Source organism: Sus scrofa, chromosome 17, assembly GCF_054392235.1.
Source record: "Sus scrofa isolate SSC_HxYL_T2T_F1_AM1 chromosome 17, Sscrofa_HxYL_maternal_Yorkshire_Landrace_v2.0, whole genome shotgun sequence".
Taxonomy (NCBI): Eukaryota; Metazoa; Chordata; class Mammalia; order Artiodactyla; family Suidae; genus Sus; species Sus scrofa.
In genome coordinates, this window is record NC_139399.1 from 56,738,779 (window position 1) to 56,765,457 (window position 26,679).

Consider the following 26,679-nt stretch of genomic DNA (forward strand, 5'->3'; position numbering starts at 1 on the left):
GTTGTCCCCATTTATTGCTGATAAGACTGAGGTTCAGAGTGTTTCAAAATTGTAGGCAGCCCCTAAGTGGCAGAGATGGAATTCGAAGCCGAGTTCCTCTGATTCCACAGCCTGGATCTGTCTCGCTCCCCCCTCCCTGACCCCCCCGCCCTGGCCTTTGCCACTGGGGAGCTGTCTTGAGGACGAGAGGGGTTTTAGGTGGTGCCTGGCACACAGCACTGGGCATGTAAAGTCACCAGTGTTTGGGGCTGTGAAGTTACATATGCTCACGGACTGACCTCAGCTGTGGTGGGGTCTCCCTTTCCTCCGCTGCTGGGTCTGGATGCGGATGGTGGCGCGGGGAGGCGGGGGCAGGGGCTGGCTTTCGGGAACTGCTTTATGGAAAAGGGTTCTAGAAGGTTGTGTGGCCCGGAAGCAGCACTGCGCTGATGTCGGGGGGCGGTGGGGGGTGGGGGGGGCACTCTACCTCTGAACTACAAGCAAATTCTTCCCTCCAACAAGAGCACATTGTGTTCTGGCCCTGTTCTCCCACCCAGGCTACTTTAAATGCGGATCCTGCTGCCAACAGCTACTTTTAGCAAGGGCAGACTATCCTAAGGAGAAAAACTTGCGAGAAAAATAGCAAAATGGAAGCATTGTTCCTGAGGGTTTGGAGCAGGCTCCGGGAACTGTGGGGTGGGAGAGGCCCGCAGTCGTGCTTTGCCATCACAAATAAGTTGTACAAAAATAATAACAATAATAAGAAAGGCACAAAGCTTTTGCTGAAAACAGAAAGGAAGAGAGGGCTGGAGAAACGAACTCTAGAAGGGTCAGGACTAGGAGCAGGGGCATGTTTGGAGGAGGAAACTCCTATCTGGACACTGGAAGGAACCCAGGGAGATTGATGGAGTGACTGTTGGTGAAGGAGCGGGGCAGGAGTGTAAGCTCGTGGGTGGAAAGGGCAGTGGAGAAAAGGCTCGTTTTCGGGACATTCGAATTCCCAGGGACAAACCAGGATCGTGGGATCAAAGGTTGTAAGGGCTGCTCCAACTCCTCACAAGGTAGACCTTCCAGGAGGCTGCCTTGTGCAGTAGTGATTGGACCGTCCCCCGCAGCATGTAAGCAGAGCCTGCGTGATGATACAGGGATTTCAGCTTTGAGCCAGGACGTGGGGCTTGAGCAGAGGTTCACAAACATGGGTCCATGAGGCAGGGCAAAGAGGACTGAGAAATGAGGTTTTTTTTAATTATTATTATTATTTTTTAGTAATGAGGTTTCAATCCGAAAAGTGAAATTGATGTCTATTTAATGGACTGTCCTTTGAGACTCTGCCCTTCCTATATTTGGGTGTTCCTGGGTCCTTTATAAAATTACCAGTTTGTGGAATGTGAAAGTCTGGAAATATCAGGATTAGATAATGTCCAAGTCTGTTCCATTGCTAAGATTCTGTGATTCTAGGAAAATATGCTTCTGATTTGGATGAAACAGGATAGGCGGAATGCATGTAAAATCAAGCCTAAAACTGACACATCAAGAATGGCCGTGTCAGCATATTATTTAGAAATATGGACTTAATTACCAGAAGGAACAGCTTTAAACGTTGACAGTGGTTGCCCCTTGAGAACTGGGCTGGAGGTGAGTTTCCTCTTAAGTATGCATTCTGTGTTATTGCATGAATTTAAAATTTTCAGGTATGTAATTATATGATCTTTGATTAAAAAGAAAAAACTTTAAAAAATGTAAGTCAGTAATAGCCACCATTTATCAGAGTCTAAAAGCTTTTCATATACTCTTGTATTTTATTAATTCCATCTTAGTGATCAGGAAACAGGTTCAGAGAGGTGAAGTGATTTGCTTTGATCTACAGAAAGGGCAACTCCCAGGTTTGTTTTGACTTGAGAACCCAAATCAGACTCATACACACAATTCTCTATGGTCTTCTGCCCAGGATGAGGCTTTTCTGAGGTTTGAAAAGTGGGACAGGATGGGGAGGTGACCGATGCTGCAGAAAGGACCAGAAGATTCCTAGAAGAGAGATGCTGACAAAAAAAGGAGCTTGTAACTTGGTTTCTAGAGCATGCATTTTGAGAAATTCAGCAGAGAAGGCACAGAGGCACACTAAAGGAGAAACAGTTTCTCCTCTCATTTTGGCCTTGATGGGAGGAAGGCAGAGAGGGAGAAAGCAAAGTGTTTTTGAAGAGTCTGCCTTGTGCCAGGAAGTGTGCTAGGAACCTTGTGTAAATATCAACCATCTGGTCCTCACCGTGACCCTGAGAAATAAAAATGTTCGCTAGAGAGGTCACTTTGGAATGCCTTCTGCAGGGTTTGTCAGCTTCAATTTGGGGCTGGATACTTCTGTGGTGGAGGTGCTGAGCCCTGTGGAATGTTTAGGAGGCTCCCTGGCCTCTGTCCACTAGATGCCAGTAGCATCCCCGACCTTCTCAAGTTGTGACAATCGAGAACATTTCCAGACATTGCCGGATGTCTCCAGGCAGGCAAGACCACTTCCAGTGGAGATCCACTGGCCTCCTGTGACTGGAATGTCATATGCATTGTCTTTAATCACCCTTCCAACTAGGACTCATGATGTCCCCTTTATGGATGAGAAAACTGAGGCTGAGAGACGGGGAGAGATTTGCCCAGGGACACATGATCATTAGTAGTGGAGCTGAGCATCGCACAAAATATTTCAATATGGAACTTAGAAAACCAGTTGATGAAGACCTGGGCCCACACTGGACCCCGGTTTTATCCCAGGCCAGCGCTAAGATGAAGATTGAATATTTTCTTTTTTAACGGCAGTGGATGTCTTAGAGGAGGTACTGGTATTTCATTAACTTTTTAAATGTAGGCTGGACAGCACCAAACGCTGGCAAGGACATGGAGCAACAGGAGCTCTTGCTCATTGCTGGTGAGAATGCAAAATGTACGGCCACTTGGAAGAGAGTTTGGTGGTTTTTTACAAAACTAAACATACTCTTACCGTATGATCCAGCAGCCATGTTCTTTGGTATTTACCCAAAGGATTTGAAAACTTATGTCCACACAAAAAAATGTGCATGTGGATATTTATAGCAGCTTTTTTCCTAAGTGCCAAAACTTGAAAGCAACCAACATGTCCTTGAGGAGGTGAATGGATAAATAGGCTGTGGAAGATTATTTAGCACTAAAAAGAAATGAGCTGTCAAGCCACGAAAAGATATGGAGGAACCGTAAATGCATATTGCTAAGTGAAAGAAGCCAATTACATGCTGTGTGATTCCAACATTGGGTAAAGGGCAAAACTCTGGAGGCCATCAAAGATCTCTGGTTGCCAGGAGGAAGGAGGAAGGAGGGATGGATACGGGGAGCACGGGGGATCTTTAGGGTGGCGAACTGTTCCATGTGATACTCTGACAGTGGGGACATGTCATCATACATCTGTCCCGACGCATAGAGTGAACCCTGATGTAAACGCTGGACTTTAGGTGATAATGATGTGTCAGTGCAGGTTCACTCTGGTAGGGATGTTGATGGTGGAAGCGACAAGGCATGTGTAGAGGCAGAGAATATTTTAGGAAATCCCTGCACCTTCCATGCAATTTTGCTGTGAACCTAAAAATGCTCTTAAAAAAAATATATTTTAAAGAAAGAAAGAAAGAAAAAAAAAAAGATGGGCTGGCAGCATGGTGACAGAGCAGGGGCTCTGGAGCCACAGCCTTTATTCAATCCACTTACCAGCTCGGAAACCCTGGGCTGTTGCCTAATGCCACTGGGCTTCAGTTTTCTTCTCTATAAAATGGGGGTAGTGATAATGCCTCCTCATAGGGTTGTTCTGAAGATTAAGGGACCATCTGAGTAAAACAGTGTCTGGCAGACGGCTATTCAGCGTCAATGAATATGAGCTGCCATATTCTGATTTGTAAGCTTTTAAATCCATTTCCATACTCAGCCCTGAAACTCAGACCCCGGTCTATCAGGGCACCATGGCTGGAGTGGCTGACTCTGCTTCTTTGCAGTCGAGCCCTGGACTTGCAATTTGGGTCGATTTTTCACTAACCACTGAGCAATCATCTCGGGCTGCAGGAGTGGCCAGATTTGGCTTGAATGTCCCAAGAAGAAGCCCATCCAAGCTGATCAAGCATTCGTCCTCCCCACCAATAGGCGTCTCAGGAGAATTATGGAAATATCTTTGCACATGGAAGAGATTAATTCATGCGGCCACAAATAGCTTGAACACAGTGTCCTCAGCACTGTGATCTCCTAACCCCTGAAATTTACTCAGGGTGCCAGCTTGGCAGCCAGAAAAGCCACAGGCTTAACTACCCAGCCTGTTTAGCTGGAGGATCTTTCAGGAATTGCAGGGGGCAGGATGAGATTAAGCAGTTTGATTGCTTTTTAATTTCACCCTCCCACTACCACCCCCACCACAGCCTACTTGTGCCCTCCCACACACCAGCCAAATGGGATTGTTGTATGGGCTCCCTGAACCCCCAACTCCAGGCCTTTGTCTGCCTAGTTCCCCCACCTGGAATACCCACTTTTTAGCCTCAGGACCACCTTTCCAGTCTCCACATGGCTAAACATCCTTCCAGCCTGGTGCCACAATCTCTGCATCTCCCTCTCAGATCATCGGTGGATTTAGAGGTTGTGGGATCTGGAATGAGTTTTAAATCCCAGCTTTGCTAAGTATAGGCAGGTTTACTTTCCGTGAACCTCAATTTCTGTTCCTGTAGAATGAGAAGGCTGATCTGTACTTTCCTCATAGGATCATTCGAGATTTAAAGGAAAGAAGGGTGCTAGGTGCTTGGCACTGCTGAACATATGGTAAGGACTGAATAGCTGTTAGCTTGGGGCAGGTGAGGCAGAATGAGACCCCTTGAGATTGCAGGGGGTGACAGGAGAATATCGGAGGAGGCAGAAAGAGAGGCTGAGGCAGCTGCCGGTTGGCTGGCCACACCTCTACGAACATGGCAGATGAGATAGCGCATCCATGTGGATTTAGGCAGCAACATCCGTAAGAAGAGCTTGGTGTCAGCTCCCACAGAGTTCCTCTTTTTATTTATTTATTTATTTATTTTTGTTGTTGTTGTTGTTGCTATTTCTTGGGCCGCTCCCGCGGCATATGGAGGTTCCCAGGCTAGGGGTTGAATCGGAGCTGTAGCCACCGGCCTACGCCAGAGCCACAGCAACGCGGGATCCGAGCCGCGTCTGCAACCTACACCACAGCTCACGGCAACGCCGGATCCTTAACCCACTGAGCAAGGGCAGGGACCGAACCGCAACCTCATGGTTCCTAGTCGGATTCGTTAACCACTGCGCCACGACGGGAACTCCGAGTTCCTCTTTTTTAAAAGCTCCTCCAGAGCCACAGGGTTGGCTCTCACTGGTCCAAACTGGGTCATGTGCCCACCCCTGAACCAATCACGGTGGCTAGGAATAACTTGAGGCTCTGATTGGCCAGGCTTGAAACATGTGTCCATCAGTGAACCAATCATATTGGTCAGGGACGGGGTAAGGCTCTGATTGGCTAGGCTTAGGACTTATGCCTTAAACTGCACCATGGAACTGTCAGTTTCATCCAAACTGTGGACCATCGGGAGTGAGGGAGGAGTGACTCCCTAGAGGAAAGTCGGGATGCTGTTAGAGAAGAGGAGAGGAATGCTGGGCAGGTATGGACAGCAGGTGTCAACCAGACCCTCGAAAAAGACGGCTTATGGACTAAATGAGTTCCAAGGTGGGACGGGAACCTAGAAGAGGGGGGAGGAATCTCAGGAAGAGCGAACAACATGGACAAAGAGACTCAAAGGTGTAAAATGACATGTTTAGGAAACAAAAAGGAGCTCACATGAGTGGAGCACAGGGAGTTGGACTGGGAGATGGGTGGTAGGTGGGCAAAGTTGGGACATTGAGCAGGGCCCAGGTGCCCAGAGGTCTTGAATATCAAGTGATTCAAAGGGGAAAGGGCTGTAGTCCAATTAGTGATGACATTCATTTATCCAACACAAATTTGCTGAGCACCTACTATGTGAATAAAAAAACTCATTGGCTATGTCTTCATGATACTCAAGGGCAGTGATAGGAAACCAGACTGGAGGTGCTGAGTCTTGAGGCAGGAAGGCTGGCGGGAGGCCAGTTCAGCAGTCCAGGTAGGAGGAGTTAAGACTTAGTTGGGGTGTGGAGCACATTTCCCCCAGATCACAGCTCTGTTCACAGCCAAACCTGGAACTATATAGAGGGTGTGCTTGAGGCAGATTTCCAGGCTCTCGTGTGATGCCCCTTCAGGGCAGCCGATTGGGAACAATTTTGTAGCATCTGCTTGCCTAGGCTGCCGCAAACTGAATCACTCAGCCTAGATTTGAATCCTTGCTGCCATGCTCTCCTGGCCGAGTGACCTGCCTGACCTCTCCAGGCCTCAGTCTCCTCCACTAAATGGTTTATTAATAGCATCCTCCTCATGGGGCTCTCGAGGGGATTAAATGGAACTGTGCTGGGCCAAATGCTTGGTACATAAGAAATGCTCACTAAATAGGGATGTTATTAATTACGGTTATTGCTGTGACTGTCTTCAAGATGTGGCACCTCCAATGCTCATCTTGCTCTCTTGGAAAGTGAGGACCTTGATATCAGGTACCTTAGTGGAGAGGTGAACCACAGGGCAGCTCTGTGACCTTGGGCAAATGATGTCACCTCTCTGTGCCTCTGATTCCTCATCTGAAAACAACACGGCTAATATTAGTACCTGCTTCCAGGGCTGCTGTATGAATTAAATGCTTACGTTAAGTGCTAAGAACAGTTCCTGGCACATACTATGCTCTCACTAAATGTCAAATAAATAAATATCAGTCGTGGCAGTATATTTTTAATGAGTAGAAGTGATAGTGATAATTAAGTGAGGTTATGACATGAAAAGGGCTTATTAAATAGTGGTTATTATCACTCTCATCTTCTTCCCATCAAACACTTTGAGGGGAAATGACAGCATTTGGTTTTGCGGACAAAAAGGACACCATTTCCTCCCACAAAGGCAGATGCCTTTCTCTCCAGATCAGACAAATATTAAATATTGCTCCTCCAGGGGGGGGAGGGCGGGCAGGGATGAAAAGACATCCACTGAGGAAAACTTGCCCCCAACACCCTTCAAGCAGGATGGGAAAATGAGGCTGGTTCCTCTCCCCACCTCACTTCTCCCAGGACAAGAGGGGTGTCCCCCACTCCTCCTAACTGTCCTGTTGCTGCCAGGATTCAGCTGTAGCTGGCGTTTCAGCGTCGTGACTTGGGGATTTTTTTTCTCCCTCATGCCTGGAATAATTTGTGGCTCCATTTACAAGAGTAAAGTTTTCGTGATCAACCCCACTCAGGTCCCGGAAGGAGTAATGCCTGGAAAGTGGTTTGGAAAGGTCAGTCGAGGGCAAGGTCCAAAGTGATTTTAAGTGGCCCAGCTAAGTGCCAGGCTGAATGGGGAGCCCTTTTAATTTATGACAGTCTTGCCCTGGGAAGAAAAGGACAACACGGCTCCGGAGCAGTTTGACTGCAAAGTAATAAATCCCTTTGTGAATGTAAAAAATACAGACAAATCTAGCTCACGTTTCAGAAGGGAAAAATTCCCTGCTGGTTGGGGCACTGAGGTTGGGGCTCATGTACACGAACCTATATGAGGAACTTCATGGAGAATAAGGATTTTATGAGTGTTGTTCATTTTTAATTTATATGGATTTGATCTGAGACCGCCTGAGACCACAACAGCCAAGGCTGTGTGACCTTAACCAGGTCCTTCACCTCTCTGTGCCTCATCTATACAACGGAAAGAATAATAGTAGTAGTTTCTAGGGTTGTTGTAAGGATTGAGTGAACTACTAGGCATAAGGAAGAACAGTGCCTGGGACAATGAACACACTTGGTAAAGACTGGTTACTATTACCTTATACTGACTTTTGTTTGAGGATTGGTGGTAATTTTCTGCCTGGCGCACAGAAAAGCCGACCTACAGAATGGCCTTGTTGTTTGCAGGAAAAACCTATAATTGTCTGTCTCTCCTGGGTTTTCTAGCTTGGGAGTCCAATGCATGCATTTCATCATGCCTTGATTTTTTTTTTTTTCTTCTTTTAATTTAACCTTTCAGGACATGCTTCCAGCAAGACATTTTTGAATTCTTGAATTCCAGAGAGATTTTTCTGGCCACATAAGCTAACAGAGGAACTCTTCAAAACCAAGAGAAGCCTGCAAACCACTAGTTAGAAAATTGACTCATTCATTCACTCTGCAAATATTTCTTGCGGGCTTCCTATTTGCCAGGTTTCTGTGCCAGGCTCAGGGTACAAAGCAAGCATGACGTAGTACAGCTGACTCTTGGGGGAACCAGACCTTGCTTTTTAGAGCTGTACACGCATCAATCCACTTGATCAATACCACAATCCTATGATAGATGCTGTTTGCATTCCCAGTCTACAGATGAGAAAACTGAGGTACAGGAAGGTTAAGTGACCCAAAGGGCTACTTAAGAGTCCAGATTCAAACCCAGGAAGACTGGCTCCAAAGTCTATACTCTTCTCTTTTTCTCCCCAGTTTTTTTAATTTGGAAACTATTAAACCGACAGAAATTTTACCAGTATGGTACAATGGAACATCGCATACCTATAGCGGGTCACTGATTGTTACAAGTTTGCCGTCTTTGCTTTCTTATCCTCTCTATAAATTTTTGCTTGAGCATTTGAGAGTTACTTGCAGACGTCCTAATTCTTCATTCTTAAATATTAAAATGTATATAGTAGTTATCTATTTACACGTAAAAATTTACTCCCCAGATGCAATGGCTTGCAAAAACAAATATTTATTATGTCATAGTACTGCAGGGCAGGAATCTGGAAGTAGCCTGGCTAAGTCTTCTTCTACTTCCAAGCTACACCTTGTCTGGAATCAAGGTGTCGGCTGGGGCTGCCTTCATGGGAGGCATCGTTGCATTCACGCACATGGCTGTGGGCGGGAGGCCTCAGCAGCTCTCCACATGGGCCTCTTTCTAAGGCTGTTCATGACATGTTGGCTGGCTTCTCACAAAATGAGCGATGAGAGAGAGGGAGACAGAGATGGAGAGAAACAGGAGAGAGAAGGAGGAAAAGAGGGGAGTGAGCTTCCAATATGGAAGCCAGAGGCTTTTATCACCATCTCTCAGGAGTGACATATCACTTCTGCCACATGCTATTGGTCACACAGACCAGCCCTGGTACAGGGTGGGAGGAGGCCTCACAGGGCTGTGAGGACAGGGAAGCAGAGATCACTGGGCACATCGGATGCTGGTAACAAGGAGAGTCTACACAACTCCATTATTAACGTACTCAGGACATGTATTATTAATGCTATGCTACCATCTAATATTCATCCCATATCCAAAGATCTTCAAATGTCTTTTTTAATTAAAATATAGTTGATTTGGAGTTCCCTTTGTGGCTCAGTGGTTAACAAACCCGACTAGGATCCATGAGGATGCAGGTTCGATCCCTGGCCCTGCTTGGTGGGTTAAAGGATCTGGCGTTGCTGTGAGCTGTGGCGTAGGTCCCAGATACGGCTTGGATCCTGCGTTGCTGTGACTGTGGTGTAGACCGGCAGCTGTAGCTCTGATTTGACCCCTAGACTGGGAACTTCCATATGCCAATGGTACGGCCCTAAAAAAACAACAACAACAACAACAACAACAATAATAATAATAAATAGTTGATTTATAATATTGTGGCAATTTCTGCTGTACATGCGTCTTTTTTTTTTTTTTTTTTTTGTCTTTTTGCCTTTTCTAGGGCCACTTCCCAAGGCATATGGAGGTTCCCAGGCTAGGAGTCTAATTGGAGCTGTAGCTGCCGGCCTACGCCAGAGCCACAGCAACGCAGGATCTGAGCCGCGTCTGCAATCTACACCACAGCTTATGGCAACTTAACCCACTGAGCAAGGCCAGGGATCGAACCCGAAACCTCATGGTTCCTAGTCGGATTCGTTAACCACTGAGCCACTACGGGAACTCCTGCATTGTACTTATTAACTGTATCTCTTTGGTCTCTTTTAATCTGGGGAAGTTCCTCAGTTATTTGTTTGTGTGTGTGTGTGTTTGTTTTGTCATTCAAAACACTGGCTTTTTTTTTTTTTTTTTTAAGAATCCAGGCCAGTTATTTTGCAGAATGTTCTCAATTTGGATTTATTTGACATTTCTTCATGATTATTCAGGTCAAACATTTTTATCAAGAATACTGCATAGGTGGAATTCCCATCATGGCTCAGTGGAAATGAATCTGACTGGCATCCATGAGGATGCAGGCTGCATCCCTGGCCTCGCTCAGTGGGTTAAGGATCCAGCGTTGCCATGAGCTGTGGTGTAGGTCACAGACGTGGCTCGGATCTGCCATTGCTGTGGCTGTGGTGTAGGCCAGCAGCTACAGCTCTGATTCGACCCCTGGCCTGGGAACCTCCATATGCCGTGGGTGCGGCCCTAAAAAGACAAAAAAAAAAAAAAAAAGAATACTGCATAGGTGATGTCATAGAATCTCCCCTTTTAATCACTGCCTAGGACCACTCTCTGGGAGAAAGACCCTCGCATAAGGAATAACTGCTCAGTGTAGTAAGTGTTGCTCATGGCTAGAGGACGTGCAGGAGACTCCAGGGATCCCTCGGACATCCTACCACACAGACCATATGGACCACAGGGCATCTAACCAAGTTTGGTTGGGGGCAGGGTTCAGGGAAGACTTCCAGGGGAAGGTAATAGCAATAATGTTTTGACTTGCACGATGCGTGGGTGTGACCCAGCAAAATATGGGAAAAAGTGTTCCAGGGAGCAGGAGCAGCATGTTCAACAGCTCAGAGATGAAGTCCAGCCAACTGGCAGTACTGAAGGAGATTCATGGTAGCTGAATCGGAGAGTGCAAAGGGCAGAGAGGAGGGAGGTGTTATTGGGAGTCAGGAAGGGGTGGCAGCCAGCTCAGGTAGGGCCAGGGAAGGGGTGTGGATCAGCCGTGATCTTAGTTGCAAATAATGAATCCACTTCAGCTAGTCTAAGCAGAAGGGAGGGAAAGGCCGAGAAAAAGGCACAGAGCTCACACTGTGCCTGGACCACCCCCGGGGGCTGCTCCAGTGGATGGAGGTCCCAGACCCTACAGATCTTTCCCAGGGATCTGGGGTTATCTGGGCCATCTGCTCTTGCTGCTTCTGGAAGCCACTGTCTTTGCCCCCACTAGGATGGATTCTGCCTGGCACATCTCCCTCCTTTGAGCCATTGGCTCCTAATCTAAGATTCGGGAGGAGAAGTCTGATTGGTGGAGCCCACCTCCCATGTCTGTGTTCTAGTTGCAAGGGAGGCTGAGAGTGAACATTTCTGGCATCTTCCATGGAGTGCTGGGACCCATCATGTAGGAATTTCCCCAAATGGGAGAAGTGTTTAAAGATGGTGCCAGCCAGCAAGGGAGGTTGCTCATTACTGCATAGTGGTTGGAACATCATCTGTGAGCCCTGAGGCATCTCTAAAGGAATCAAAGCAGAGAGTGCAGTGGTCAGACTTAGGAGGGGGATTGAGAAGGGACAGAGGAGCAGTCAGAGGCTACGAGTCATCCCCGAAAGACGTGAGCATGTATCCTCAACTACATATGAGTCTTGGGATGGCAAGTAAGGGGTGGACGGAAGAGAAATCTCAAAGGTACAGTCTCCTTCTGACTCTAGAGGTGAGAGGGAGTTAGCAGAAGGGAAATGGTCGGGCTCAGGGATGAAAGAGTGCTGGGAAGTCCTTTTTAAGAGGGGAGGTGGCCTGGGATTCTGTGCAGCAGCTTGGGATGCTCCAGGTGACATGAGGATGGGAACGGCTCCTTCATGGACAAGCTAAATCACGTGGTTCAGAGGGGCAGTCAATGTAGAGGTTCCTCACCCACTCTCAGGCTGCAGGCTGTTCCTCCGTTCTAGTTCTGGGTTGTGCTGTTGCATTATTTTATCTATTATCCCAAAGTTTTATCATGAGCTTACACCTCTCTCTCTCTCTCGCTCGCTCGCTCTCTCTCTCGCGCTCTCTCTCTCTCTCTCTCTCTCTCTCTCTCTCTCTCTCTCTCAGCTACTGAACTATAAGCTGCCAGTCCAGATTCATTCCACCTTCTTGATGTAAAAATCACTCTGAAGGTCTTTTTGGGAAACGCTCCTCCACTCCTCTCCGTTCAGAAGGGTCTGATTCCCCTCCCCAGCCATCAGGTGCATATAACACGGATCTGACCAGTGACGTGCATAGCATCACCCTGGTGATGGTGCTTGGTTCAGGGATGGGCACACGGTCCAAGCTTGGCCAATCAGAATACTTCTTGGATTTTAGCTGGTACTCTTAGGGGGAAAAAAAGGATAATCTTACTACTGGGATTGAAGAGCTGGCAGAGGGGTCAGCTGGACACACCAAGGACTATCTTTGCCAACAGTTTAGGAGAGAGAATGCCTGAGAATGAAGCCAAGGCAGAGGAAAGTAAAACAGAGAGAGAGAGAAAAAAGAGAGAGGCTGAGAGGTAATGACTTTACTGTTTTTTAAAATCCTTTGAGCAAGCCATGTCTGAAGCCAGCTACTACTATGGTTTCCAGTTATGTGAGTCAATAAATCCTCTTTTTACTTAAACCAGTTTGAGCTGAATTTCCTGTCATTTACACTAGAAACGGTCCTAATATAGATATATCCCAGGGAAAGAGAGTGATTTACTGTCAGTCCTTACCATAGAGAAACTAATTTGCTTGCAGCAGAACTTTGCTATAAGAAAACAGGGCTGATATTCTTAGAAATCTGAGTTCTTTGCTTTCTGCCCTCTCTTTGTAAGAGATGGTGCAGCAAAAACCCTAGGCTTCCTTGAGTAATGGGTTTGCATCACCCCTTGATGAATGGGAAGTTCATCAAGGCCCAGTTGTTGCATCGTCTGGGATCTTGGCTAAGTCACGTAACCTCTCTAAGCCTCAGTTTCCTTATCTGTAAAATGGATATATTAACAAGACATAAAGTTTGAGGGGAGAGTAAATAATACAGGTTAAGCACGAGGACAGTACTGGGTATACAGTAAGTACCCAGTAAAAGTTGGCCATTCATAGTTATTATTAAACAAGAGTTCTACCGGGCCCAGCGTTGTTCAAAGATCTGTGAAAAGATACACAAGAAGTATGATATGCCTGCCCCAATAGCTCAGGAATCTTCATGGAGGAGAAAGGGCTTGACTAGCTTTTCAAGGATTCACTCACATTTTAAAACGTAAGTAAATAGAGGGCTTCCTAGATAGAGTGGGCAGAAACACAGATCAATGCAGGTAATAGCTAATGTTTGGCACACTTGCCGTGTACCAGGAGTGGTTGTAAGTGCTTTCTGCATGTCGACTTGTATAATACGCCTAACAGCCCTTAAGGTGAGTGTCACAATGAACTGTGTCACACATGAGGACCCACAGGAGTGCAGAGAGGGTAGTCCTTTGCCCAAGACCACTTCGGCCCTGAGCGGGGATCCCCGATTGCATCCCTCTGCGCTGCTGTCTGGGTCCAGAGCCTACATCCTTCACCACTCTGCGAACACATACTATCGCTACTTTTTTTTTACTTTTTTTTAAATGGAAATTACAACAACAATTACTGAGGTCACACAGCTTGTAGGCACAGCTACAAAACTCAAATGGTGATAAGGGTGTAAAAGAAAGGGCACAAAGATCACCCACCTGGCCAGGACTTGGGCCAGTTTTGTGGACCTCTGGCCCTCAAGGGGTTAAACACTTTGTTCTGTGATTGAGGACAGGCCCAAGCAAAGGACTCTGGGAAGGGAAGATGACAGGCCAGCTGAGGGAGGGGTGGACAGCTCCAGGCAGCTGGTGGCATCGGGAACTGTGGCCAGCTGTCGCCCACTGACCAGGCCGGGTGCCCCGGGCCTCTCTGAGGCGAGGCCCCAACAGCTGTGGCAGGGGAGTGGTGCCTGCCGCCTCGGGTGACCTTCAAAGCTAGTGGTGACCCTGGGGTGAAAGATTCGCCTGCAGGCTCCTCAGCCTCCTGACTCACCATCTGTCTCACCACCTGGAAGTGCCATTTCTGATCGTTCCCTTCAGTGTAGACGGGGAAATAACTGCAGAAGAAGCAGCGGGAGCTGTGTAAGATGCTGTCTTGCAAAGCCCCGGAGCCTGCTGGCTGCCAAGGTGTATTTGGCGGTGAAGGCCGCTCGCGAGCACCAGCAAGGAGGCTGCATGCTGGACGGCATGATGGAAAGGGCTGTGCCTGGGAATCACACCGGCCCAGGTTCAAATCCTGGCTCTTCAGTCTTCCTAGGGCTTAGTTTTAGTATCCATCATATCTGTCTTCCAGGGCTAGGGTGAGGAAATAAATGCACGGTGCAAATAGACCTTACTAAGCACTGTCAAGACGGGCAGTTTACCTACCTTGGTGCTTAAGAATATAGGCTCTGGAGTTCCCACTGTGGCTCAGAGGGTTATGAACCCAACTAATATCCATGAGGATGCAGGTTCAAATCCTGGTCTCACTTAATGGGTTAAGGATCAGGTGTTGCCATGAGCTGTGGTGTAGGTTGCAGACATGGCTCAGATCTAACGTTGCTGTGGCTGTGGTATAGTCTGGTAGCTGCAGCTCCAATTTGACCCCTAGCCTGGGAACTTCCATATGTGGTGGGTGTGGCTCTAAAAAGCCAAAAAAAAAAAAAAAAGAATGTAGGTTCTGTTGCCTACCAGCTGTGTGACTTGGAGCAAGTTACTTCCCCTCGCTGTGCCTCAATTTCCTCATTTGTAACATGGGGATCCTCAGAGCCCCTACCTGAAAAGCTTCTCCTAAGGATCTGGGCCTTCGGGTTGCAACACTCATTTGACAGCTGGCCACAGTTCCCTGGCCCAGAGGAGGCCATGCCTTGTCCTAAGGATTAGAGGAAATATAAAACCCTTGGAGCGTGGTGGTGAGTACACAATACACATTCATTCTAATGCTGTGAAAAGGCTTATCAATCATGAAGTGATTGTCACGCAAGTTCTTCTTATTGACGTTCTTTCTAGAACATTCCTCACCAGGGCAGGTACAGTGGACAAGCTGAGGAAAGGCACCATCTTAGAACAGAAAGACTTTCTAAGAGAAAAGGTGGAGAGTGGGACAGAGGGCCCCGACATTTGGGGACATTTTTTTGTGTTGTTGAAAGAACTTAAGAGTTGAGTTCTTCCAGCTCCAAACAGAACCTCTCAAAGGCCTCCAACAACCAGCCACACCGCCTGAAGATGAAGTTAGCACGTGATTAGGTATGAGCAGGGCTCCAGCCAGAGACCCGCTGGGCTCAGGTCCCCTCTCTGACATTAGCTGGGTGACTTTGGGCAAAAGCAAGACACTTAACCTCCTCAAGCCGGGTTCTCTCATCTCTGAGATGAGGATCCCAACAGACCTGCCTCTCAGGAGGATTCTGGGGGTTAATGCTCGTAGCGCAGTGATTCCCAACAAGGGCTGCCTTTTGCTCTCAAGGGACATTTAACAGTGTCTGCAGACATCTTTGTTTGTCATAACTGGGCAAGGAGGCTGCAGGCAGACATCTGTGGGGAGAGGCCGGGGATGCTGCTTAACATCCTGCTGCACCCAGGACAGCCCCCCAACAGAATTATCCAGCCCCAAATGTCAGCTGAAATCCTGACCGAGTGTACAGGCCTTAGCCCAGTGCAGGGGAATGGTAAGTGCTTGTGTTCATCGAATGACTAAAAGAACTTGGTCTCTTCAAGTCTCAACTTTCTCCTAGCATGGAGAGGATAGATATACCTCACAGCTTGGTCAGGAGATTCATGGAGAAAAAGCATGGCCCCCTCTGGACCCCATCACTGATGCCCGCTGGTGAATCAGTGTTGTCACCGGGAGGCCCGGAGTCCCAGACCCCGGGTTTGGGTAGGGAGACTCAGCCAGGAGGCCGACTTGCCTGTGCTCAGCATGAATTTCCTCCAGTTCAATCTGTTTTCTCCCTGAAGGACTTTAAGGGGGATGTTTACCAAACAAAAAGAACGGCAGCAGAGTGTGCAGAGGAGGCTGGAGTCACTGTGGCCCCAGTGGCCCCCTCCTTGCTCACTGCCAGGGCTGTGAGAATTTTCAGGGAAACTCAATCCCTCCGTGGTTGCCTCTTTGTGAGTGATTCCTCAAGATGCCTTTCTGATCATAGAACCTCTTCGTGGCTGGAAGCCCTTTGTTTTTATCTTTTTCTTTTCTCTCTCTCCCTCTCTCCTCTTTGCTTTCTCTTTAAAAAGCTGTCTTTTCTCTCAAGGACAGGAAGTCAGCTTGGGCCAGAAGCAAACAAGGTGGATGCTGAAAGCCCCCAGGCTTAGCTCGGAGCCTCCAAAGGCTCCCTGAGCAGGTTTCTGACCAGAAGCCTCCTCCCTGGTCTGTCTTCCCTGGCCAGCCCTGGGGAGCCTTAGGAATGGCTGAGACCGGGGGGCGGCAGTGTGTCCCCGAGATGCTTGCCTCTGCCCTGAGGACAGGGGTTTGTGTTGGGGACAAGATGCCCAAGGGCCCTTTCCAGTAGTGGACATCTCTGATTCTGTGGGGGACGGGTCAGGGCTGCAGAGCTGGGGGCCACCTGCAGCCTCTGTCTCCTCATCTGGCCACTGGGAGATGAGGGGTGGTTCAGAGCACTGGGATCCGGGCCCTGTGAGGAGAGGGATGTGGAGTGTGTGTCAGGCACCTGGCAGTGCTTGGTGAAGGCTCAGAGCTTGCCAGCCACTGGTGTCCCTGCATCTTGAGGGCATTTTTGGAACCTCGCATCTTCATCTCTGCGATGCGGGCAGGTTCGCATCCACGCTGTAGCATTGTTGGGAAGAGCCAACCAGCTCTTTGCTCTAAAGCTCCCAGTAGGACCTGTCATGTCATTAGTGCTTAGAAAACGTTTTATGTTTATGCCTTGTCTTATTGTCTTAGTCCATTTGTCGTAGTCTTGTAACAAATTCCCACAGGCTGAGCCATAAACATATACTTCTCACAGTTCTGGAGGCTGGAAGCCTAAGATCAAGGCAGATTTGGTGTCTGCTAAGAGCTCCCTTCCTGGTTCATGCACAGCCGTCTTCTTGTTGCATCCTCTCCTGTCAGAGGGGCTAGGGAGCTCTCCTGGAGTTCTTTTTAAGGGGTGCTAATCCCACTTCCGAGGGCTCCACCCTCATGACCTAATCACCTCCCAAAGGCTCCACCTCCAAATACCACCAGACCGGGGGTTAGGTTTCAACATATGAATTTGGGGGAGACACAAACACTCAGACCATAGCACATTTCAAATCTCACCAAACTGATGCTACTGTATTGAGAAGTATCAGGTAGGACGGGAGAGGAGCATAAAAGGTAATGATGCCACATGGCCCATCTCCTGGCAATTCCTGTGGTTCTTTGAAAAAAAATATGCCCTTGCAGTTCGCAGAGGGAAGGTCCCTCCATTGTCTGGGTGGCCTTAGCCTCGCTGGGCCTCAGTTTCCTCCTCTGTAAAATGGGGGTAATTGTAGAATCTGCATCCAAAGGTTTTGTGGGTTGGAGTTCCCATTGTGGCTCAGTGGTAATGAACCTGACTCGGATCCACAAGGATGTGGGTTCAATCCCTGGCCTCGTTCAGTGGGTGAAGGATCCGGCATTGCGGTGAACTGTGGTATAGGTCACAGACACGGCTCGCATCCCACGTTGCTGCGGCTGTGGCATAGGCTGGCAGCCGTAGCTCTGATTCAACCCCTAGCCTGGGAACTTCCATATGCCCAAATATGGCCCTAAAAACCAAAAAAAAAAAAAAAGGTTTTGTGGGTTAACTGAGATCCTCTGTGTAATGTGCCTACAGCAGTGCCTACCAGCCATTTCCTAAGTGCTATATGAGAGGTGGCCAGAGTGAGCCAGGCCAGTTGGACTCTGAGTGCCGATCTGTTGGACTTTTTTTACAAGGCGCAAGCACCCTGCTTTTAACCAACTCCCACCCCTCCCAGGGAGTTCAGCAACCTCTCTTATACCTCAAAGTTTTGGTTCTGCCAAAGGGGAACAATTCTGCCCACCGTCCACTGAGTTCCCATGGATGTGCCGTGTGCAGGCGGCCACGGGTGCCGTCAGCATCATCCAAGCTCTCCCATGCTCTGGGTTTGTGTAGACTTCCCAGGACTCGACTCGGGTCATCCTTCGGGCATTTGATGACTTTGGACGAGATCTGCCTTTCACTTTTGCGACCTGCTGGGTCCTGCTGGGCATGTCGAGGGAAGTGATGCGTCATTGCTCCTGTCTGCCTAGTCCGCTTGTGTAGCAAGCTCTGGATGTGAGGGTTGGGTGTTTGGTTTCGCCTTTCTGACCTCGTGCAGGCTCCACTGCCGGAGGTGGGGGTGCTGGGACAGTCAGATCAAGCCATCAGCTGACGGGTCTCATGGCGTCGGGGCTGTCTGTCCTACTGTGGTTTATGTGAGTCCTACTTTGGTGTCTTGTGAGCTGGGGATGCAGGCTGACTGGAACCCAGGTGGGCCCTGCACAAAACAGTCTAAACACTAAGGGCCTCAAGCGTTACCTGTTGACCTTGGGACCTGGGTACCATTTCCCAGTGGAAGTTAGAGTCTCATGGTTGAGGTTGTCTTTCTTCAGGGCCTGCTTATATTTGAACTTCTTCCTCCTCCAGCCCTCGCCCCTGAGGTCCCCATAGGACCATCAAGCCTTCTGCCAAGATGGGCCGTCAGTGGTGACGGCCATTCCCTCCTTACTTCCGAGCTCAAAACCCTGGGAGGTCTTGCCTGTAGAGACGGGGTGCATGGCTTTGTGTTTTATTACTATTTATTGTTCTTGTTATTTTAACATTTATGGAGCACGTCTTAGCTGTGAACTCATTTCTTGAGCGTCACTGCGGTCAAAATCTCTCCAGGGTTCAGGGCCAGGGGTTACTTTGATTCGTTTTTGGCTTTTACCCTTTTTATTTTATTAAAAATATTGATCTGCTTGGGGCTCCCTTTGTTCTAAGGATTCTTCTGGATATGGCGCTGGGTCCACCCTAAGCCCCCAAACATTGTTTGAACATGAGCCTGAGCATATGTGAGGCTGTGTAGGCCAGGAATCAGCAAACATTTTCCGTAAAGAGCCAGATAGTAAATATTTTAGGCTTTGCAGTCCAATAGTCTCTCTTGCAACTACTCAACTTTACTACCATTGCATGAGAGCAGCCATAGACAACATCTAAATGAACAAAACTTTATTATGAAAAGAAACTAGCTAAAATTGAGCCTGTGGAGAATAGTGTACTGACCCCTAATGTAGATGATGGGGCCCTTGTTCTTCTACTAGGAACTCATCTTTAGTTCTTCCGTGGATTTAAAATGTAAATCCTGGGAGGTCCCTGGGGGCTCAGCAGGTTAAGGACCCAGCATGGTCACTGCTATGGCTCCGGTCACTGCTGTGGCTTGGGTTTTATCGCTGGTCTGGAAACTTCCACATGCTGTGTGGGCATAGCCAAAAAAATCTAAGTCCTTACGTTTCAACCTGTTTCCACTTCTTTGTTTGATCCTCTAGAGCAGGGGCCAGAAACCTCAGCCCACAGGTCAAATCTGGCCAGCTGCCTATTTTGTCAATAAAGTTTTATTAGAATACAGCCATGCCCGCTAGCTTCTGTATGGTCTGTGGCAGCCTTCCCCTTACATTGGCAGAGTTGAGTTGTGACAGAGACCTCTGGGCCTCCAAAGCCTAAAATATTGAATGTCTGTCCCTTCGCAGAAAATGATTGCTGACCTCTGCCCTCGAGAGTTGGAGAAGGGCTGGAAAACACCGTTTCTTTTCATGTTCCTGAAGAGCGTTAACCAACTCCTCCAAAATTAGAGTTCTTAGAACTTTTCTCCCAGATTCTCTTGTCTAGTGCTCCACATATTTTAGAGATTCGTTTCTGGACCCCAGGTTTTCTCCAAAGTTCCAGACTACTGCTTTTAAACAATTTTGGACCATGATCCTCAGTAAGAAACATACTTATTACAACCATGTAATGATATAAAAAAAGAAAAACCGCATGTGCACCCAGAAGACATACTCTTACTAGCACCACCACCACACAAAATATATATACATAAATAAAAGTTTCAACAAGTGACTCTTAGTGTATGTGATGCACTCTCATATGTTCTATTAGTATCAGTCAGGATAGGCTTAACTCTGCCATAGTAACAAATAGCCCCAGATCTGAGTGACTTTAAATCAACGGACATTTATTATTTATTCCTCCTGCTCAGTGTCCCTCCTGGATCTTCTGGGGACTCTGAAGCTACAGAACATCACACACTGGCTCTTCAAGTCCCTGCCCAGAAGTGTCACTCATAATTTCCTGTGATACTTCTTTGGCCAAAGCAATTCACATGATCATAACTTTACATAAGATAAGGGGGTATAATCTTACCCAAAAGGCAAACTTGAAGTATTTGATCAACAGCATCCACAACTACCTTGTTAGTTATCTCAGAGACAAGGGTTTAAATTGCTCTTGGCATTTGAGATCCTGTTTGTGAGAAGTTAAGGATTTAGCTTGAAAATGTACTATAATGTGCTCCATAATGTGATACCAAAACCACAGAGGATCCAGTTTCTTTTATGGAAAAATGTGAAATTGGGGAGTATGATGGGTTTAATGCTCTAGAAACTGTCCTGCTAAGTATAAGTCCAACCATATCTACTTTCATAGTCAAGATTCAGTTTCAGGTAACACAAACCCAATTCAGACTGGTCTAGTGAGTTAAGAGAATTTATGGGTTCAAGGAACTGAGAGCCTAGAGTTAGATCTGCATTCAGATATGGCTGGTTCAGGGCTCAGATTAGGCAATCAGGATTCCAGTTGCTGTCTGACTCTTGACTTGATTTTGTTCTCCTCCACTTTTTGGGCTTCATCTTGAGACTGCATGTGGAGCTAGATGGTAAGGGAACTCCATCCCCATACACTCTCAGGAACATAGTAGGTGCTCAGTAAATATTGAATGAATGGACTGCTCAAGACTGGCTCGAGTAGTTGGTACTTTTGCTTAAGCCTTGAGTCAATAAACACTTTAAGACTTTTGTGCATTTGTCTGTGTATGGCACAGAGGTTAAGGGTGAAGCAAATTGCATTGATTGCAACCTTGGCTGGACCACTTACTCACTGTGTCTTTGGGCAAGGGTTCCCACCTCTGTTTCCCTCAGTTCTGCATCTGCATAATGAAAGCTAAGACAGCTCCAACCTCGTAGAGCTGCCAGGAAGTTCAAATGAGGTCATAGTAGTATTTACCACTTACTGACAGCTCACTAAGAGTCAAGCACTGTCCCTGGGGATTTGCATGTATGAGTGAATCCTTACAACCTCCCTATGAAATAGGTACTATCTTAACGTGCATATGACACAGGCAGAAAGCGTAGCACAGAGAGGCTGAGTAGCTTGTGCACAGTGAGTGCTGGATTGTGATTTGCGCCCAGAAGTCTCATCCCAGAACCCGTGTTTTTCTCCACTGTGAATGTAAAGCACTTAACACAGTGCCTGGCACAGAGCAAGCACTCCATCATTGAAATAACAGTACATGCTATGCTTGTTCAAAGGTAATAATGGGTCATAGAGAGGCTGTGCACCAAGAAAAAGTGAAGCCCAGCCTTTACCACAGGCTGCCCCCGATCCTGAGCTGCCACCTGGAGCTCTCCTGCCACTGAGTGTGGAGTTGAGTCCTGACAGTCCAGCCCCACTGATCCCCTGGGGCCGGCAGTGCCCACACTCACTCTATGAGAGCCTCACTCCAGGTCAGCTCCACTGGCATCAAAGCAGGTCATCCTAAGACACTTGTAGAAGAGGTTGCATCCCCGTTAGTTTACAAGGCATTTTCCCAGGGAAATGAGTGTAAAGGAGTCACGCTATGTCTAAAGGAACAGAGAATGGGGCTTCATCAGTATTTCCATTCACTCTCTTTCAGTTTAGCACAACTCATGTGATTTAGTTTTCAAACATCAAACTCTAAGGTACCCAGTGTTTGGAAGTCCTCGAGCTCTATTTTTCTGAAATATCTTAACATTAAAGGCTTAACATTATATCTAATATTAAAGCTTAGAAGAAGCAAAAGAGGGATAGTTGTGTAACCATAATAGCTTGATGTTTCTCCACTACCTAGTAATGTGCCACTGTTTGATGCCTTACGTATACCAGTTCATTTAATTCTCATGATGGTCCTCTGGGGCAGGTTTAATGTTAAGCCAATGTTATGGGTGGAGAAACTGAGGTCACCCAGCTCAGTAACTCAGCTGGTAGGAGGGCTCTAGAAGCTGTGTCCATAAGCTCCACACTGTGTCAATCCAGTTATGACACCCAGCCCTAAGGAATATGGTAATGGGCATAGGTTGTGTTTGTAAAACACCTTGGGGAGCAGTTGGTTATGCTTTCATGTTTGGTAGAAAGGGCAGCATCAACATAGAAGATTCTGTAGATGCTTAACTACATTAAAAAAGTATATATACACAATGGAATACTACTCAGCCATAAAAAAGAACGAAATAATGCCATCTGCACCAACATGGATAGAACTAGAAACTGTCATATTGAGTGAAGTAAGTCAGAAAGAGAAAGATAAATACCATATGATATCACTCATATCTGGTATCTAATATACAGCACAAATGAACCTTTCCACAGAAAAGAAAATCATGGACTTGGAGAACAGACTTGCGGTTGCCCAGGGGGAGGGGCAGGGAGAGGGGAGGGAGTGGGAGGGATTGGGAACTTGCGGATGCAAACTATTGCTTTTGGAATGGATTAACAATGAGATCCTGCTGTGTAGCACTGAGAACTATGTCTAGATACTTAAGACAGAGCATGGTAACAGGAGAAAAAAAGTACATATACATGTATGTGTAACTGAGTCCCCATGCTGTACAGTGGGGAAAAAAAAAAATGTGTTGGGGAAATAACAATAAAAAATAAATAAATAAATAAATAAATGTATACATGGAGATCCTTGGTGGCCTAGTGGTTAAAGGACTTGGTGTTGTCACTGCAATGACTTGGGTCTCTGCTGCGGTCTGATCTCTGGCCCAGGAATTTCCAGATGGCATGGCCAAAAAAAAAAAAAAAAAAAAAAAAAGTGTGTAAGAGGTAGCGAAGTTGAGGGCAGGGGAAATGTTGCAAAACCTTTGCCTGGAACTGGACTTTTCAACCTTGGCCATATTGGCACTTGATCCTTTGTAGAGGGGACTGTCCCAAGCACTGTAGGATGTTAGCAGCATCCCCAGCCTCTATCCACTAGGTGCTAGTAGCAGCCGCCACCATGACGTCCCCATTGTAACCAAAATGTCTCCAGTCATTGCCCAGTCTCCCATGGGGGGTGAAATCACCCTGGTTGAGAACCCTGTGGGTGTAGATGCTCAGATCACAGATGGCATTTTTCTTTCCTTCTTCTTTTTGATGCCTTCCACCTTTCCTTTCATAAATAAGCAGTGATTTTGTAAATAAGTTGGAACAAAGAAGTGCCCATTAGGAATGATGACACCTCTCTTATTCACATCCTGCCGGAGAAGTCTCAGGAGACTCAGCTTTACCAAGGCCTGCAAGGCCCTGCATGATCTGGCCCCTGGCTGCTTCCTGGATGTGTTCTCCTCTCCCTCTTACACGCACTCCCCACATTCCACCTGCTCCATTATTCTTTCTGTTTTTCAGACACACCTGGCTCATTTCTACCTCAGGGCCTTTGCATATGCTGCACTGCCTGGTTGCTCTTCCCCGCCTCCTCTGTCTGTTCGAATGTCACCTCCTCTAAGAGGCCTTCCCTGGTCACCCTGTCTAGAATAGTTGTGTGTCCCTCCTACCCCGGTTCACTGTCTGTGTCCCCCACTAGAATGTCAACTCCAGGAGGGCTCGGACTCTGGTTTGTTTACTGTTCCACCCCCCAGGACCTAGAACAACGCTTGACATATAGTCAGAGTTCAATAAATATTTGTGGAAGGAAGGAGAGAGAGGGGGAGGGAGGGCGATATGGAGGGAGAGAGGAAGGAAGGCGAACAATCAAGAAAAACAAAATCAGTCAATTCAGGAGCTTACGGTAAAGGAGCAATCTCACAGCCCACACAGCTGTGTTTCTCTCTAAATTTCAACTCATTCTGACTTGTGGTTTATGGACAAAAGATTTGCGTAGCAAACAGGCTCCAGGCAGCCAGCCCCCCTTTGAGGCAGCACATTGATGTGATTTTTATGCTGCCTCTTTCCAGAAATCCCATGCTGACGAGTGACCCGTGTTAAAACAGCAATAACATAAGCAGATGCTCCTTCCTCCAGCGGGTGAGTGACCAAAGAACTCTGTGTGTTGTCCTTCAAACACCAGGAAACGCCCAGAGCCACCTCGTCCTCCTCAAGGTCTCCTGCTCAGCCTTGAGCCGAGCTCTGTGTTCCTGTCACCCCTGAGATGGGCCCTGAGGACACTCGGGACCACGAGGTGTGCGTGATGCCGAGAGGGAGCCAGACTGCCCGCCGAACATTTTTGGGAGAGGATTTATTCTAGGCTTTTTGGTTGTTTGTTTGCTCTGACTTGGGGGTGGGGAAGAGGCAATAGCAGTACCTTTGGTTATTCTAAAGGTCAGAGCAGAATGTCTGCTCGTCCTGGGGCGTTTTCTCAGCCTGGGTTGCTTTCCAGGTGCTGCTGGGTGAGCAGGGGGAGGCGGGCTTTTCTTTTCTCTTTGTTCTTTTGTCATCTTATTTTCTCCCGCACTTGCCCGTGCAGGTGGCATACATTTACTGAGCACCTACTGTGTGTTAGCCAGATCCCAGAGCAAAGTGTCTGCAGAGGGTAAGGACTGCCCTCCACAAATTCCGCTTCACCAGCAACTTCTCCCCTCTTTTGGGTTCAAGTCTCTTGTGACTTCCCCCCACCGCCGCCGCCCCATATTGCTTTAATTAAAAGGCATTAATAGGCTTATCATAAAACATTGAGGTGATGCTGAAATATGTAAAGCAGAAGGTCAGCAGTCCTCTAGTTTCCTCGTCAATGGGACCACTGGTAATTGTTGAGTGTGTACTCGTGCAGATGTGCTGTAATATATGCACAAACCATCCTACAAAGTCAAAAAATCATTTTCTTTTTACAAAAATGGCATCAGACGTTGCTCCCTGCAACGTCCTACCCTCCACTTTTACATGGCAGACAAGTTTCCATATCAGACACCATCAGTAGGTTCATCAGAACGTGTAGCATCATCTTTATTTTTCCCGTGTTGGCTCCCTGGTACAAGGATCAGCAAACATTCTCTGCAAAGGGCCATATGGTAAATATTTATGGCTTCTCAGGCCACAGAGTCTCCACTGTAGCGACTCAACCCTGTTGTCATAGCATGAAAGCAGCCATAGAAATATGTAAACCAAGAAGCATGGCTCTGTTTCAATAAAACTTTATTTACACATCAGGTAGTGGACCAGATTTGGCCTTCAGACCTGTCAGTCCCTGACCTTGTAGTCTTCCACATTTTTCTCCATAATTTTGTGTTCCTAAACACATTTAGTTTGGGGTTTACTTGGTTTATTTATTTATTTATTTATTTTTAATATTTTTTTTTAAATTTTCCCACTGTACAGCAAGGGGGTCAGGTTATCCTTACATGTATACATTACAATTACATTTTTCCCCCCACCCTTTGTTCTGTTGCAACATGAGTATCTAGACATAGTTCTCAATGCTATTCAGCAGGATCTCCTTGTAAATCTATTCTAAGTTGTGTCTGATAAGCCCAAGCTCCCGATCCCTTCCACTCCCTCCCCCTCCCATCAGGCAGCCACAAGTCTCTTCTCTAAGTCCATGATTTTCTTTTCTGAGGAGATGTTCATTTGTGCTGGATATTAGATTCCAGTTATGAGTGATATCATATGGTATTTGTCTTTGTCTTTCTGGCTCATTTCACTCAGTATGAGATTCTCTAGTTCCATCCATGTTGCTGCAAATGGCATTATGTCATTCTTTTTTATGGCTGAGTAGTATTCCATTGTGTATATATACCACATCTTCCAAATCCAATCATCTGTCGATGGACATTTGGGTTGTTTCCACGTCCTGGCTATTGTGAATAGTGCTGCAATGAACGTGCAGGTGCATGTGTCTCTTTTAAGTAGAGTTTTGTCCAGATAGATGCCCAAGAGTGGGATTGCAGGGTCATATGGAAGTTCTATGTATAGATTTCTAAGGTATCTCCAAACTGTTCTCCATAGTGGCTGCACCAGTTTACATTCCCACCAGCAGTGCAGGAGGGTTCCCTTTTCTCCACATCCCCTCCAGCACTTGTTATTTGTGGATTTATTAATGATGGCCATTCTGACTGGTGTGAGGTGGTATCTTATGGTAGTTTTGATTTGCATTTCTCTTATAATCAGGGATGTTGAGCATTTTTTCATGTGTTTGTTGGCCATCTGTGTATCTTCTTTGGAGAAATGTCTGTTCAGGTCTTTTGCCCATTTTTCCATTGATTGATTGGTTTTTTTTGCTGTTGGGTTGTATAAATTGTTTATATATTCTAGAGATTAAGCCCTTGTCGGTTGCATCATTTGAAACTATTTTCTCCCATTCTGTAAGTTGTCTTTTTGTTTTCTTTTTGGTTTCCTTTGCTGTGCAAAAGCTTTTCAGTTTGATGAGGTCCCATGGGTTTATTTTTGCTCTAATTTCTATTGCTTTGGGAGACTGACCTGAGAAAATATTCATGAGGTTGATGTCAGAGAGTGTTTTGCCTATGTTTTCTTCTAGGAGTTTGATGGTGTCCTGTCGTATATTTAAGTCT

General features: G+C 46.9%; 1 protein-coding gene across 9 annotated transcripts in view; it reads left to right on the top strand.

Annotated features, from left to right (window-relative positions):
* The window catches only part of EYA2 (EYA transcriptional coactivator and phosphatase 2), a 315,037-nt gene that overhangs the window by 63,742 nt on the left and 224,616 nt on the right, over positions 1–26,679 (top strand). For 3 of the 9 annotated variants that reach the window (XR_014832539.1, XM_021077395.2, XM_021077396.2), the window contains one exon: positions 24,133–24,202. The exons of 5 other annotated variants lie outside the window; for them this stretch is intronic. The gene's annotated coding sequence lies outside the window, so the exon portion shown is untranslated. Of the gene's footprint in view, positions 1–5,445; positions 5,631–24,132; positions 24,203–26,679 lie in introns of those variants that run through there. One more of the 9 variants, XM_021077397.2, reaches the window with a different exon arrangement.